Source organism: Pipistrellus kuhlii, unplaced genomic scaffold (genome assembly GCF_014108245.1).
Source record: "Pipistrellus kuhlii isolate mPipKuh1 unplaced genomic scaffold, mPipKuh1.p scaffold_m20_p_10, whole genome shotgun sequence".
In the NCBI taxonomy this organism is placed as follows: domain Eukaryota; kingdom Metazoa; phylum Chordata; class Mammalia; order Chiroptera; family Vespertilionidae; genus Pipistrellus; species Pipistrellus kuhlii.
Genome location: NW_023425405.1, coordinates 49,318,035 through 49,334,975, shown reverse-complemented (window position 1 = coordinate 49,334,975; position 16,941 = coordinate 49,318,035). Strand labels below are relative to the sequence as shown.

General features: G+C 35.1%; 1 protein-coding gene across 3 annotated transcripts in view; it reads left to right on the top strand.

The window, feature by feature from the left end:
- Positions 1 to 16,941, top strand: part of RELN (reelin) — a 372,425-nt gene that overhangs the window by 98,813 nt on the left and 256,671 nt on the right. The gene's annotated exons all lie outside the window — the stretch shown is intronic.

The window sequence follows — 16,941 nt, the reverse complement described above, 5'->3', positions numbered from 1 at the left end:
AGCCCAGAATACTTTTTTTCTATCAATTCCAATTATTAAAGTCCTAATCTTTTTTCAAGAACTGTTGAAAATGCCCACTCTTCTATACTTAACACTCTCCAAGACATCAATAACAGAAGTGACATGCTGATTGTTTTACTGTATATTTATTTGAGTTAATTCCTTGCCTTTTCTATTAGCGTAGACTGGATAGGGGCAGCTTCTTATTTCTTTGTGATTTCTTCACAGTTGATACAGTGTCTCAAACAGAGAAACTATGGGAAAAGCCCTTTGAATTATATGAGGTTCAATGTTTTTTTTTCCTTTTGTTTAATAGTAATCTCTGACTCTTTTGGCATACTTTACCTTACTTATTTTGACACTTGGAATGACAACAAATTTTTCCCATGCATCATTTTTTAATTTAAAACAAGAATTATTTTTGTCAAAAGTAGAACACAAAATAAATTGTGTCAACAATATAGAATTGCTTACTTCAAAATAAATATAGGTTTAAATTTAACCTGTTTAAAAATCATGTTTGATGGCACATGACCTCACTGTTCCTGGGATATCAAACTCTACTTTCTTCTGGGAAATAACAGGTATTTTAAGTCCTAACTTCAAAGAATGTTTTCTTAGCAGTTGGGCAGAAAAATACAGTTTGGTCAGAAGCAATTTTTGCTCACTGCAAAGAATATACACCCTCACTCGTATTTCCCAACAAAATTCTGATGATGCAGTTTGCACTTTTTGATATTCTTAATAGCATTAAGTCTCTGCTTCACATGAGCCATGACTGTGTTGAACTTTGCATGGATTAGCTGCTTCTTATGTGGGCAAGATGCTTTTGTTAAATCTATTTTGCTAATTAGCTTGTGAAGAGACTACAGGAAAACTGAAGATTGAACATGGACTGCTGAAACAATTTATCTGAAAATTTCCAAAATAAAGTCGTGCAATGTTTTCCCTTTGTTCCCTACTACACTATTTATTATGTGTTGAGTAGAGCTATGTAAGAATTAGCATCTGTAATTAGTATATCCCCAGCATAGTTGAGGGGATTGCTAATGTCCACCATAAATTTTAAACATTCAGCAAAAATAAAGTAACACATAAACATATAGCATTTGAATGTAAATATAGCATTTCAAGAACTGTTGAAAATGCCCACTCTTCTATACTTAACACTCTCCAAGACATCAATAATTCTCTTTTTTTTTTCTGACTTAAACCTCAAAAATTAAAAGTTTCATGTTTTAAAGTAGGAAGAATAGCTTTTTAAAAATTAAACTTAAGCCATGCTTATATGCTGTATAAGTTGTATATGTTGTATAAGTTTTTATTGTTAGTTACTTCATACTTTAATATTTTTACAAGTGTATTTTCCTTGTTAGCTGGATTTTAAATCCCCCAAGATCAGGGACTGTGTTAGCTAATTTTATGTACCTAATAGGTCCTAATTACTGAGTTACAGATGATAGAAGGCCCTCAATAAAATTTTCTTAAGAGCTCATAATGATATCTTATTTCATTGATTCTGAAAAACTGATTTTTTAAAAAATGTTTTGGAATCTCAAAAGAAGAGATTATAATTGGCAGCATTTACTTTATTTCTTAATGTCTTACAATTGATTGTGTCTTTATTTGTTAATCTCTTACAATTGATTGTGTCTTGAGTTTGAAGAACCCAGCTGTTAATATCTATCATTTCCTCGTGTACGGTCTCTCTAAAGTGGCAGTTGAATCGACACTGCACCCAATTCTGTAATTTCATATTAGCACAGGCGTGTATGATGCAAACTCTGTGAGTAAAAAACCCCACTTATCCATTTAAATCCTTTTTAAAAAATCTTGCAGTAAGAATTATGGAACATTTGAACTGAAATCCCAGACAATTACATCCTGTGCTGTGTGTGCCTTTCCCAGGGCAGAGCAGCCTGTGTGAATACAACAGGTTTTATAGCTAAACCACTTAGCCGCACAGTAATGAGGGCTGTCTTTTTTTACTGCCTTTCTCGTTAAAAATAATCAAGTGAGAGACATAGAGGAGAGGATGTCCTGAGAATAAAGTTGCTGGCTGTCCTGGTACAGATGTTTAACATGGATAACTAGCCCAGCCGGCGTAGCTCAGTGGTTGAGTGTTGACGTATGAACCAGGAGGTCACGATTCAATTCCCAGTCAGGGCATATGCCCTGGTTGCCGGCTCAATCCCCAGTGTGGGACGTGCAAGAGGCAGCCAACCTTAGGATTCTCGCTCTCCATCTCTAAAATCAATAAAAAATAAACATATATTTTAAATATATTTAGAAATAAAAATAAAATAAAATGGGTAACTAAAATTATTTTATCATTAATTTCTGACACCTGTTGGTAACTTTTCAAGTGATAATTTCACTCAGAGATCTGCTTAGTATCCAGATCTTATGACAATATAATTTGTTCTTTCTTTTATATTTGATTACTCTTTAGTGATGAATAAGCCTCAAGTTAAAAGAGGCCCTTAATTATCCAAACTTCTTGCATGTAAATTGTCCCCCCAAAATCCTAAGAGTGGAAAGTGTATAGGGAGAAAAAGAGAAGGAGGAGGAGAAGGAGGAGGAAGAGTAGGAGAAGGAAGTAGAAGAGAAGGAGGAGGAGGAGAAGGAAGAGGAGGGAGAGGAAAAAGGTAGGGACAGGGCAAGGGAATAGAGAAAAAAGGAAGGAATGAAGGAAATCTCCAAGCCTTCTAACCCTAAATATTAGTGAGAAGCTGCGAAAGGAATAGGGATTGTAAAATAACAATTACAACATTAATTAACAATGTTTTTGAAAATCTAGAATGTGCTATTCACTGTTCTAAGTAGTTTACATCTTTTAACCCATTTAATTCTCAAAATAATTTTGTGAAGTAGGTGCTGTTATTATCTCAGCTTATAGTGACATTAAATAACTTGCCCATTGAGGGACAGCTTGGATTCAGAAGGTAGTCTAGTTCCAAGAGGCAGTTTTTGCCACTTTACTGCAGTTATCTCTAAAATGATCACTTACCTATTTTGTTAATAATGGTACTGATACATATTATGCTGTTTACTGTAATTTTGAAATCTACCTCTGTGTGAGAGAATTATCTAATTCCTTTGACTATTGAGAGGCACTGATTTAAACTTCTGAAATATGAGAATACATTAGATTACATCTTGATATCTCTGATGTAGATTCATTCCTTGAATGCATTATATCACTAGAGACCCAGTGCATGGATTCGGTGGGGTCTCTCAGCCTGCCCTGTGGGGATCAGACTGGAACCAGCTCTCTGAAACTCCCCCCAGGGGTCCCGGGTTGTGAGAGGGCGATTCTTGGGTGATGCACCCTGGAATCGGGCTCCTTTCTCCTCTCTGGTTCTGGTGCATCACCCGAAAATCACAGCTGCCAAGTCACCACAGCTTGGCAGCTCCTGCATTGAGCATCTGCCCCCTGATGATCTGTGTGCATCATAGCTACCGGCCTGGTGGTCATTGCACATCATAGGTACCGGTCACAGTTCAATTCCTGGTCAGGAGGCCGATAATCAATGATTCTCTCTCAGATGGAATTGATGTTCTATCTCTCTCTTTTCCGCTCCCTTTCTCTCTCAAGTAAATAAACACATATTTTTAAAACACACACACACACACACAAAATCATTTGAGGAAATAAAATTTAAACAACAAAAAATTCTAGAATTTTAAGAATTCTAAGATAACCTCTTTAAAAATGATTCAGTTCATTGTCAGAAGTTGTCTTATTTATTACTGAGAAATGAATATTAAACAAACTTATTTCCATCTCCATTTTAGCACCTCACAGAATTGAGGTTAAGTTTTGGTTATAACATTAACAATTCTTAAGCTAGAAACAAAAATGTATTAGTCAAATCTTGTCCATTTGTTTCCACTACTAGTGTTTAGAGAAGCGATTATGAATAATATGGGCGTATTCGTTATCTAGACTGACATATTTCACAGAGCAATGTCTTGAAATAGTATATGAAAGAGAAACAGAAATGCTTCAAATTGAAAGATGTACAGTGTAGCTGCAGAGGTGCTAATATGGCTGGTTCCTTAATCAACCCCTGGCTTTAACTTAAGCAAATACATTGGAAGTATGACTGTAAGGCTAAGCTACATAAGCCTTTCTTCTTAATCTGCCTGCAGGCATTAATGCTCAGATTTGAGATGGCATCCTTATTTGCTAAGTGCAAAGATGGTTACAAAAGAGCTTTTCTCACTTTGAGGATAAAAGCTAAAATATTCTTTAATTTTGGTTACTGCCCGGCTCATCGCAGCACCATAATAGTTATTTGGCTCAAAACCAAAAAAACTAGCAATACAGTGCTTACATGTCTATGGATCAAAATTAGATGAAAAATTGCGGTTTTTCATCTCCAAAGCTATTTGCTGCACATTTTACAACTCTCAAGATGCCTTTTGTAATATGTGATAACAGCCAACTGCAGCATCTGCCTGGAAAGAGATTACTTTAATTATGGACTCAATGTCCTATTTTCTGCAAGTGATCCCCAGAGACAGGCTTCCTGCCGGAGCAGAGGTGCGAGGATGCACATTAAAGCCTAACACGTTAACCACGAAGGGGTGGATACAGTGACACAAGGACACCCGTGCACCGCCTTCATTCTCCTAGTCTGTAATGTGATGGGAGAGTCTATAGTGGTAGTTTTTTTTTTGTTTTGTTTTTTTTAAAAAAAATAATGATAGGTTTTTAATTATTCCAGCATCTGTTGTTATGGACTTCTGATGGTAAGGGCAAGATGAGTTTATACAAGAGCCAACCTTTTGATAAGTCTGTATGGGAAACAGACTATATTAAAAAGGTTTGGTGAACCATCATTTTCTTCCAAACAGAAAAATGTATGTGCTTTGTCAGTTCCTTGCTATAATGTTATTTAGGAAGTGTAGCTAAGTTATGTTCTTGTCAATGCCAGTTCTGGATAACACAAGTGCCTCATTATTAAGAATTCATTTGCCATTCAGTATGAATTTCATTAGAACCAATGCACATGCCTTGTGTATTTCCATGGAAATTCGTTATAATTTAACATTGATTGAACGTTATGAATGGGTACTTAAAGCAAAATGCTACCTTGTTCATATTAATTATAGAATTAGACTCCTTGATGAATAGCTTTTTTTTTTTTTTTTTAACGAGTGAGTGGCTTTTCTTTTTGAAAGCGCAGCACACACCCACATAGGATATTTGGGATTTCATCTGGTTTCTCTAATAGTATAAGCATATTTTGCATTTTTCAAAAGATGGGGGATTATAGAAGAGCAACCATGGGAATTAATTTTAAACTTCAAAAGAAGAATTTAAGGGATTTGGTATGGGATCGTTCTATGTGGGAGAGGAAAAGATGGAACAGAAAAATTTACTTACAATCACATTAGGTGAAAACATCAAGTCTTTTAAATATTATTCCAACTATGACATTCATTATTTTCTGGTGTTGAAATTCTATTAACATTTTTATACTTTGTTAAAGAAATCTAAGTAAACATATCTTAGGGCATTATATATTATTGTACTTAACTTTAAAAACTAAAATAAACATTTGATACCTTTTGGACTTTCTAATTTATAATAAATGCCACATTGGAGAAATAAAAATGTGTATGTTGAAATGGGTAGTTTTACAAAGATTTTTGTGCTGTAAACCTTGTAAATGAACAATTGAACCTGTATTATCTATCTATCATTATAATTTATAAATAGAAAAACAGGTTTGGTGTTTATTTCTGTTTAAAGAACTTGGATATAAGGAATTAAAGCAATATGTATGGACTTAAGGGAAAACAGAGACTATTAGAAGAAACTGAAGAGTATAAATAACTATACTAAGTCATCAGTGCAAGAAAAATAATTCCTGTTTTTTAATTTTATATTTTGCTCCTAAAACATAGGTTTCTTTGTCTCCTAAATTGAATCTTAGTTATGTTGTGCAATGGGATATCCCATACAAATAAATACCAAGGGGAGATTTGTCAGTGGCTCACTTGGAGCAAGATGAGATGACCTCTTCAAAGTTCACAGGGAATCAGAGTTTTCTCTTGAGGACTGTTTATTATTGCATTTCAATTCCATATTGCACTTAGGTAACTCCTAAGAAGACTTTGAAAAAATACATATTAATATTTTTCAATCCAAGAGCTGTATTTGGAATATATACTTTTTTTTTCTTGTGGCTTGTGTCAGACATTGTATTTCTGAGTTTGTTTTTTGTTAAAATGTCAAGATATTTTTAGCTTTCTATATTTCACTTTTGAGTCAGAATGCAAAATGCCTTAATTTGGATTTATAATTTAAAAGAATGACAGTAAACAAATATATGCCTCAACTAGGCATAGTTGTTATATGCTTAAACTTGACAGTAAATACTACTTCTTTTTAAGTGTTTTAAAATAATTTCATTTTATGATTGTAAAACAATTCTTATTTATTGAAGAAAATATACACACACATACACATTCATACTTGCACCCCCTATATGCACATGCACGTGCACACCCACATGCACACACTCACACATGCACACACAGACATGTTCCTATTATACCAGAAATAAGAATACTAAGTATCTTGGAGTATATTTCCAGATGTATGAATATAGAGTGGGGCAAAAATAGGTTTACAGTTGTGAGTAGTTTGTTCTTGTATTATTATTTATTATTTATTATATTATTTTCCATACAAATACTGTAAACCTACTTTTGCCTCACCCTAATGGTTCAGTTTTATTTTGCATAAAATTGGGGTTCTCCCATGAATTCAATGTTCTAATCTAGCTTTTTAAAACCTGACATTACATTATGAATATTAATACATAACCATCTACAATATCATCTGGATAGTCTTCTATTCTATGGCTGTACTATAATGTATTTACTCAGTCCCTTATTTTTGGACATTTTGTTTGTTTCCAATGTTCACTGTTGTAACAGCTTTGATAAACAACTTTATAGTTAATCTTTGCATAGTCCTAATTATTAAAATATGTTATTGTCATAGTAGAGTTAATTAGGAAGTCAACCTGATTAAAATAAAAAGCTAAGCTATGAAGTCAACCTTATTAAAACTAAGTCATATTATAATTTTTGTGCTAAGGCCAGCATCACAAAGATTAATGATAGTTAACTTTTCAACTTTTAACATTAATAGTCCTATGAAGTGATGTTTGATAGTTGTTCACAGGTTAAGATAAATGCCAGTTTCCTTGTCATTGTTCTCATTTCTTAGTCATCACTTTAATAAAACATTGTCTTTCCCTTTACAATAATTTTTGCTCTGTGGTTAAGTTGTTCTATTTTGAAATTTTAATACATTTCTTTTATAAGACAAACCAATTCAATGGAAAAGCAACACATTCTGTCCCTTTTCCAAAGCTTTCTGGAATACATAGCCTTGCAACTATCTAACCTGTAATGAGTGAACCTCTTAGGCTATGTTTATGCTTTTTCAAAAAATCATTGTTATTTTACAAGTGTAATTTGAATGTGATATTCTCATTTTATATTCATAAAGAAAACAAAGAGAATATAAATTTCACCAGTAAATGTAAATTAGCTTTATTATATTATGAAGATATTCACTCTCAGAACTCTTATTTAATGACTATAGGCCTTTAAAATTATCACACACTAGAGGCCCAGTGCACAAATTCGTGCACAAATATGGTCCAGCCAGCCTCCACCATGGGGGCCAGGCCAGTGAGGGAGAGGAGATGTGGGAGGTTGGCCAGCTGGACCTGCCCGTGATCTGGGGGGGCCAGCTGGGGGTAGGGGCTGCCTCCTGATGGGTCCGGTTGGCCAACTGCAGTACAGATCATAGTGGCCGGTTGTTCTGGCATTCCTGTCACTTGGCTTTTACACACACACACACACACACACACACACACACACACACGAGGCCTGGTACACAAAATCTGTGCACTGGGGGGGAGGGGTTCCTCAGCCTGGCTTGTGCATTCTCAAAGTCCAGGACCCCTCGCTCCTTACTGCCCACCTGCTTGCTCCTTACCATTTGGATTGCTGCTCCTTAGTGCTGCTGCGGAGGTGGGAGAGGCTTCTGCCACCACTGCTGCGTTTGCCATTTGCCAGCCGTGAGCCTGGCTTCGGGCTGAGTGGCACTCCCCCTATGGGAGCACACTGACCACCAGGGGGAAGCTCCTGCATTGAGTGGTCAATGCACATCATAGCAACTGGTCTTTCTCGTTGTTTTGCCATAACGGTTGCTTAGGCTTTTATTATAGAGATGTTGACATCCACATTTTTCTATTTATACTATTTTCATACAACATTATCATTGTCTGTCTTTATTTCATATTCTATTTGGTATATACCGGAAAGTAAATTATGAATATAAATAAACTTGAGCTTTGTCCGAAGGAAATCCTGCAACTAATTCTTTTTTTTTTTAAGTCAATATAGGTTTAATAGAAAAATGATTGTGAATCAAAACTTCAAATACCAACAAAGATACTGTTCATGTGTGAATGAAACATCAAAGTCTTATATAGTCTCAAAATAATAACACTCAAATATATTTTCTTAAACATTTTTCTGAAAAATTTTCCATCTCACCAAGAGATACACAAAATATGAGCTAAGGAATAGCTATGAACATCCAACAGCTGGAAATCAAGATTAAATGTATAAAACTATGAGTGTCTATGTGAAAGGGTAGGGTTTCAATAGATATACAGAAATAACTAATGCAGTTATAAACCAAAATAAAGTGTTGAAGTCTAAAAATATTTGCAAAATAATTGCTTTAAATATGAGGTTTATAACCTCCAGATAAATTAAATAAAAACTGGAAAAAATACTAAGAAAGTAATGCAAAGAGAATGAATAAAAGGATCTAAAAATAAACAGTTCAATATTAATAGTAATATAACTAATTTTTTAAACAAATGTTAAAATCTAAGTAGTTGAATTGAAATTAGCACCTTAATTTTTTAAAAATATTTAATTTTTAATTAAATTATTATCTTTGTACATATACCATTGCCCCCTCCATACATGCCCTCCCTCCCCAGAGTTTTGTGTCCATTGGTTATACTTATATGCATGTATACAAGTCCTTCGGTTGATCTCTTATCTCCCCCAGATCTCCCTCCCCTCCCCTCTGTAATTTGACATTCTGCTTGTTGCTTTACTGTCTCTATATCTATCTTTTGGTTCTTCAGTTTATAATGTTCTTTATCATCCATAAATAAGTGAGGTCATGGGGTATTTCTCTTTCATTGACTGGCTTATTTCACTCAGCATGATGTTCTCCAATTCCATCCAGGTTGCTGCAAATGATGAGAATTTCTTCTTTTTTTATGGCAGCATAATATTCCATTGTGTAGATGTACCATAGTTTTTGGATCCAATCATCTGCTGATGGGCACCTAGGCTGTTTCCAAATCCTAGCTATTGTAAATTGTGCTGCTATGAACATAGGGGTGCATATATCCTTTCTGATTGGTGTTTCTAGCTTCTTGGGATATATTCCTAGAAGTGGGATTACTGGGTCAAATGGGAGTTCCATTTTCAGTTTTTTAAGGAAGCTTCATACTGTTCTCCACAATGGTTGCACCAGCCTACATTCCCACCAGCAGTGCACGAGGGTTCCTTTTTCTCTGCAACCTCGCCAACATTTGTCCTTTGTTGATTTGTTGATGTTGGCCATTCTGACAGGTGTGAGATGAAACTACATTGTTGTTTTGATTTGCATCTCCCTACAGACTAATTCTTAAATCACATGGCTTATTACACACATAAATGTGAGCATGATAATATTGACCATTTTAACCATGTAGAAGAATCTTTAAACCAATGTCTTTTTCACCTGGGTAAAAAGGATTTTTCACATTTATCTCTGCCTTACTATATTAAAAGCAGGTCATGACCTCCAATAGAGAGGGATGGGTACATATTTAGAATCTTAGCCTGCTGCTTGGAATATTTGTCTGCTCTTGGTCTCAACTCATTGTTTTATAAATCACCTAGAAGTGAGAATTCACAGAGAAATATTCGACTTTCTGGTTAACACTACTAGATTCTTCCAAAGGAGGGAAATACTAACTATATGTAAGTAAGTACTAGGATGATATTATAAAAAGTCATGAACAGAAGAGTGGCAAAATTAGCATCAATATGTAGACAAATTTAAAGATTTGTCAAATAATAGTATTTGACCAAGAAGTATGAGATGCTGGCAAATCAAATGTTTAATAAAATTGCAGTAAATATAATAAGGGAAAATAACTTGAGCTGATATTACAAAATAATAGTCTATGAGTTAGTTATCAGTTCTATTCTAAGAGGAAAACTCAAGGAGCAATTATGGACTGTATTTTGAAGAAATAAAAAAGTGTTATTGTGGCTTACATGAGCCCCCCAAATTCTGAGAAGCCTCTCCAGGGATTGGCAAGAGAGGAGATGATGATGGTTTCACAGACAACAATCCCTACAATATCGGTAGCAATGTTAGATAAAATTATTTTTTGTGGAGGTTGTAGTATGCCAATGCTAAAGGAAAGATCTTGGAAGAAAATGTGTGTGCGCATGTGTGTGTGTGTGTGTGTGTGTGTGTGTTTTCCCAGAGAAAGTACCCCTGAACAACCACTATAAATCATAAATCACTTTTTGGGGGGAGATAACTTACTGCATATGATCTTTTTATATTTTTATGTAAATTAAAAGATGATTTATATTTTTCTTGATTTTTAAAAATGTAATGACACCTATTTTGAAAGCTATGGCCCCTGTTTGCTAATTCTATATTGAAGAAGTGAAGATGAAAATTTAGAGCAATAGAAGCCTTTTTTTTAAAAAAGGACATAACATATTAACATTCAACTTAAAAGACATTTATACATGGTAACTTAAAATAATGTTTTTTTAATGAAAGATTTAAATATAGGATACCTTTGAAATACATGTTTGTTTCAAATCCATTTACACAGAGCTTTTCAGCGTAGCAACATTAGGGATGAGCATGGACTTGTATAAAAAGCATCTGTAAAAAAATGCTGTTTTCTCTTGGAGATTTTCAAAGTAACCTACTTCAGTATGCCAATTTAAAAAAGTCTTTGGGATTATACACTTTACTTACAAAGGGATTACCAAAACTGAGATTACTATAGCACAGTTGTTGCATCTGTTCCAGTTAAAAAATATGGCTTCCACAACCCATAATGCTAATCCACAGTAGTTTTATTTTTAAGTGTAAAATTGTCAAAATGTCCAATAACAGTATTTGACCAAGAAGTATGAGATGCTGGCAAATCAAATGTTTAATAAAATTGCAGTAAATATAATAATGATATATGTTTAAACTTTCATAGATAATTACTTTTAAATTGATACCTCAAGTCAAACTCATGATTTTACTTTAAATCTGAGGAAAATTATATCTACCCAACTGCTAGTCTTAGAAACTTCAACACATGGGTAGAGATTTGGTTTGTTTCCCTGGAAAGAGTGAAAATTTTGTATGTCATCATGAAATGTGTAAAGCTTTCCAAGGTCAAATATTAACCAAAATATGATATGAGAGTTAATTTCTCAAATATTTGAAAATGGGAATTTTCTATAGCAAAATCAACTCAGAAATAACTCTATAATATATTTGTCTGCATTTCTAAAAATTCAATTACTTTCATGAACAAATCTTTTTCAATATATTAAGTTGCTTAATATATAACCATTGGACAGCTGAAAATCAATAATGGAAAATAACAGAAAGATTCCAACATATATCATGTACTTTATCGTACAGATTGCTTATGTTTTTCTCTGTACTTTCTTCTCTAATTGCCTTTTCAACTAGCCATTCCTATGGATAATCAAAGATGTATAAATTAACTTGGATAATTCTACCTTTTTGGAAACATTGTCAAGCAGGTGTATTGATATGAGCAAAGTTTTCTCAGCATAGAATAGCTTTAAGTTCTAAAGGTAGCTAGAAAAAAATCTAATCTTTCATTTTAAAGTAAAGAAGCCCAGACTCGGAGAGTTTCCGACTCAGAGAGTTTCAATGTTTCCGACCTAGATGGTGGCAACTCACTGTAGAACCCAAGTCTACTTCTCTCTTCACTACACTACCGATACTTCAGCTCATTTTTTCTTCTGGGCCCTTAGAAGGCATTACAGGCTGAGTTCCAATATTCTATTTTCTCTATTTCTTTACATGTTAAAACTGCAGCAAAGACAGTTAACCATTACCCTTAAATACCACAATACTGACCCTTGATTACTGATTAATATGGGGATATTTCATTTGGATTTATTAAGCTATGTGGACTTACATTCTGGGTTTTCTAGAAAGGCTGAAGTTCAGGTAACTATATATTCTTTTCAATAAGGTAATTTGTTAACTGTATAGAACTAACTAATAAATATACAAAATTTAATCTTCATTCGTTTATAAGTCAATTGGGACAAATTTCCAAATCAGAAATTTGTGTCTTTTGGTATGCTATCCACTATACTAGATGTCTTACCTTATTATTCTTATTTAATCTCGCAATATTATTACCCATTTCACAGATGAAGAATTAGAGGCTCGAGCACTTAAACAGCATGTTCATTACACAGCTAGTTCATATAGCTAGAAGAGGCAGCACTACAGCTCTCAGTTAGCCTGGATCAATGTGGGTTCTTAATGCTTTTCTGATAACCACACAAAATTGATTATCACTATATGTAAAGGTAGAACAAGAAAACAAGACAAAAAAAAGGAACTCTTACTTAAAAATATTGTAGTCTACTTATATGGAAATAGGGATCAATAATTACTGGTTTAAGTGTTAAGAAAAAGCACTATTGGGCGGCAAGAGAAATTAAAAATTTTAAATAAAAGAAAAAAAACACCCATAGTTTTTAGATCCATAGTCAAAATTGGCATGTTACAGTAGAAAAATAGAGAAAAGCAAGATGAGGGAAATATATAGAACAGAGATCTCCAAGCCTTCTTTCGTTTCCCAGAGGCCTTCTTCCTGACATATTATTTGTACCCCAAGTTTAGGGTTTCCTTACTGTGCTCATGGCATAAGCTTCAGTTTTTTGAAATCTGGAAAATTTGCTTAAGTGGAAAATTTTATTTTCCAACTATGTTCAAACAATGAAGCACATATATATATTTGTGTGTGTGTGTGTGTGTGTGTGTGTGTGTGTACATTGACTTTAAAAAATAATATGTATCTTTCCCTTAAAATAAGTTAAGACAAAGGTAGCTAGATTAACTTGTGAAAGTTCTGATGTCATTGTCTTTTCTGCCTCAGTTCACCATCTGACAATATTTACTTTTATTTAGAAGAAAATGAGAAAGTGTATGCCTTCTTGATATTCCTGGGTGTCAGTAACCTAAAGAAATAAAGCATGTTCCTTGTCTCTTATCTTTTCTCAATTCCCATGCAGTTTTACTGAGAAACTTCAAATTGATAGGGAGGTGGACGTTACCACATAATAGGCAATGAAACCAAACAACAATGACAACAATGAAAAACTGATCACAGGATCATAGAGGATAACTGGTCATGTATGTTGCAAGAGAACAGGTTTCCAGTGACCTTCCAGGGAGACTAATGTCACATCTACTTTAACATCTTCTTTATTGACCTGAAACAAGGGAAAACAGCAAGTTAATTGAATTCTCAGATGATGCTAAGTGGAGAGGTGTTTGTTACTTAATACCAGTGAGGAACAAGACAAATTCAAAAGGTCCCTAGAGAATGTTAGAGATAGGAAATAACCACAGGAAAATGGAAGCTTAAAAATGCAAGTAAATTTACCTAGAGAGGGAGTAATTTGAAACACTGATATTAGATAAGCTGGAATTAGAATGCAATATTGATAAAAGTAGCTTTGAGGTGATATTAAGCAGAAAATGGATTATAAGCTGGAAACATAATATAGTTAACATGCGACTGCGTTTAGGACTCTTGTATGCAGATTCTGCATAAAGGATCAGATAAAGACTCTTTGCTGATGAGACCTCATTTTGAGTTCCTTGATTACAAATTACAAAGCAGTAAGGAAAAAAAGATTAGTCTTTGTCATAGGTATGCAAATACCCTACAGCCTAGGAAAATTCAGTGCTAACCAGGTACAAGCTATTGTACAATCATAAAAGGCCCCCCTTTCCCTCAAAATACGCCGCTTACCTGTGTGAAGCACAGTGCATGCGGTTCTTATCTTTAGAGTCACTACTTTCCATGAGATTGCTGTTCCAACTGTGAGCATTACATTGCCCGTTGATTACTTGTGAAGAGTAGATCTGGAAATGCATTTATTTGAAAGATTTTAGCAGCCGTGTGGCGGAGGCAGGACTCTGAGTGGAGGAGGCAGGACAGATGAATGTGTGGCATGGGATCTGCACAAGGGTCAGAGGGCCAGGTGGGGCCAGATGGTGTCAACCTAGGCAGCCTGAGGGACTCATTTCTGAGGGCCTGGGGAGACAATGTCGTTAGGGAACACTCACTAGGCAGTAACTCATTGAGAAGAAGGAGATTAGTGAATGTCACTTGAACTCAGATGTTTTCTGATTCACATAAGAAAGTAGTGTCTGTGGCCACAGCTGCCAATTTCCTACTGGTCCTGTGGCTGTAGCAAGACAAAACCATTTGAATAACCAGCCTCATTCTCACCAGCTTATTCTTTACAGGAATGCTATTAGCTTATTTAAGGGCCTATGGTATTACCATTATATCACTCACTGGATAGGTTCATAAAAAAATCTTTTAGAATTAATACCTGATATATGTTTCCGCAAGATGGAAGAAGTTTGGAAGTCATTATTTTACAAAAATAAAAATAAAAAAAATCTATGTTTATGTTTGCCAAGGGAAATCCACAATGAATTAATTCTGCTCAATGAATTTTTGCTCTTATAAAATTATCTTAATGCCAAACATAGCCTGTTTCAAATATTGTACCAGAGGCATTTATTTACAATCTGGTACATATGTAGTTTGAGCTTCTTAGCATAACTTACCAAGAATTAATGGCTTGTTATTTATTGCTCAGCCACTCTGCAGAAGTGATTTATAGGTTCGTGCTATGCACTGGCGGTTACTTTGCAGTCTCTGTGCTGGCTGTCTCATCAATATCATTAAATGAATTCACAGTGACACAGCTCTGCTACTGTAGTTTTTGATATGAGGGATAACCGAACATAAATCAGCATTCATGTTTAATTCATGAGATGTACCAATCTCTCGTGTAGGCGTGAGTTAGGTTAGGGGATGTCACAGATGTGTTTTACAGTACCTCTTGTGATGAAACCCAGGCCCTCCCGTATGACTCTGTGCACCAGGTAAAAATAATAGGTTGCTCTGCATTATGCTATTTTTCAGATAAAAACAATTTATTTTTATTTAAGTATGATTGGTTTCTATTGTTGCCCACAAGTGGGATATATTTTAGAGAGTAGCACTGAGAGAGGTATAATGAAAGAACAGTTACTTCAAGCTTGTAATTCTGGTATGTTCTTTAAGTAGTAAAATATAAATGAATAACTATAGTTTATTTAAAAATACTTTTTGCCGCAATTTTTAAAAATAGAGTAATTGAACATTCATGCCGAGTCAAAATAGTTTACTCATTTGCAATAATAACTGTGAAAATAGCTAACGATGGGAGAATGGGCCTGGTTATCTTTCCTTTTTAGTCCAGATCAAGAAAAGAAAGATATTATAATAGCTTAATACATAGCAAGGAAAGTCAGTCCCATGCTTGTTTGGAAGCAAAATAATATACAAAAAAAGAAAAAGAAGAAGAAATCATGATATATTTATATGTCCGTTTCCTAAAGACTGGGAGAGGAGGGAGGGAAAAAAATGAACACTCCTGGTGTCTTGAGAATCTCTCTGGCATTGTCATTGCCACAATGCCCGATATTTCTTCTTTGAACCAGGCCCTGTGAGTGCACTGTAATCCAAGCAGAAGATGTGAGCTTCCCTCCTGGAGAGAAGGGTAATCGGGCTCCGGCAGTGCTGCGACCAGGGGCGCTGGGATAATGGTGAGGCTGCCAGGTTGTCGAGCTCCATCACTGGCCCCCTGCGTAGCCCTGTGATCGGCTCTGCCGACTGTCACAAAGGAAGAATGTGACATGTTTCTGCCAAAGACAATAATTCCAGTTTATGCACGAAACTGACACAAATGTCTTCTCCTCCTCCCCCTGGTTCCAGTTGATTAGACCTAGCTTGAGGTCATGATGATTTTAAGACCTACTTATTTGGGTCTTGCTCTGAAAAGAAGATGGATGAGCGGTTGCTTTGGGTGCCCAAGTGACAAAAGGTTGAGAGGAAATGACATTACTTAGCAGTGTAATAAGTAATTGATTTCATAAGCTCGGGGTAAAGGGCAGAGTAAATGTACGCATGAGCACAGAGGAGGCCCTGGGCATGTCAGCAGAGGAGGAAGAAAGGAAGCTCACCAACGCTGGGGAATAGGACGCCTCGGAGGGGAAAAATGACTAAAGAAGGGTGGTTAGTAACATCAGCATAATTGAATGGTCCCTTCTGGTGTGAATTGTGAGGTTAAAAATGTGTATAAGTAGACTTTTTGTAAACAATATTAACCAGAAAATCTGCTTCCTGGAATTTCAGTCACTTAGGAATGGGTTTCATTACACACAAGAAAAATCCTGAGTTTTAGTGGCTTAGAAAAATACAGATCTGTTTTTGCTCACTCAAGGAGTCATTGACGTCACGTATCCCCTATTGTGTGGGAGTGTCTGCGTTCGTGGTCACAACAGGGATTCTGTTCTGGCTGATTCTTTCAGAATTGTTCTTATTTTTACATAGCAGGCCAGTTCTTGGCTTTCCCGTTTTAGGCATTATATCTTGACTTTCCACAGGGGAAGACCAAGTTGTGTTTTGTGATTTTGGTTGGGTCAGTAGTCACAGTTTATCATATTGATTATGTAAAACC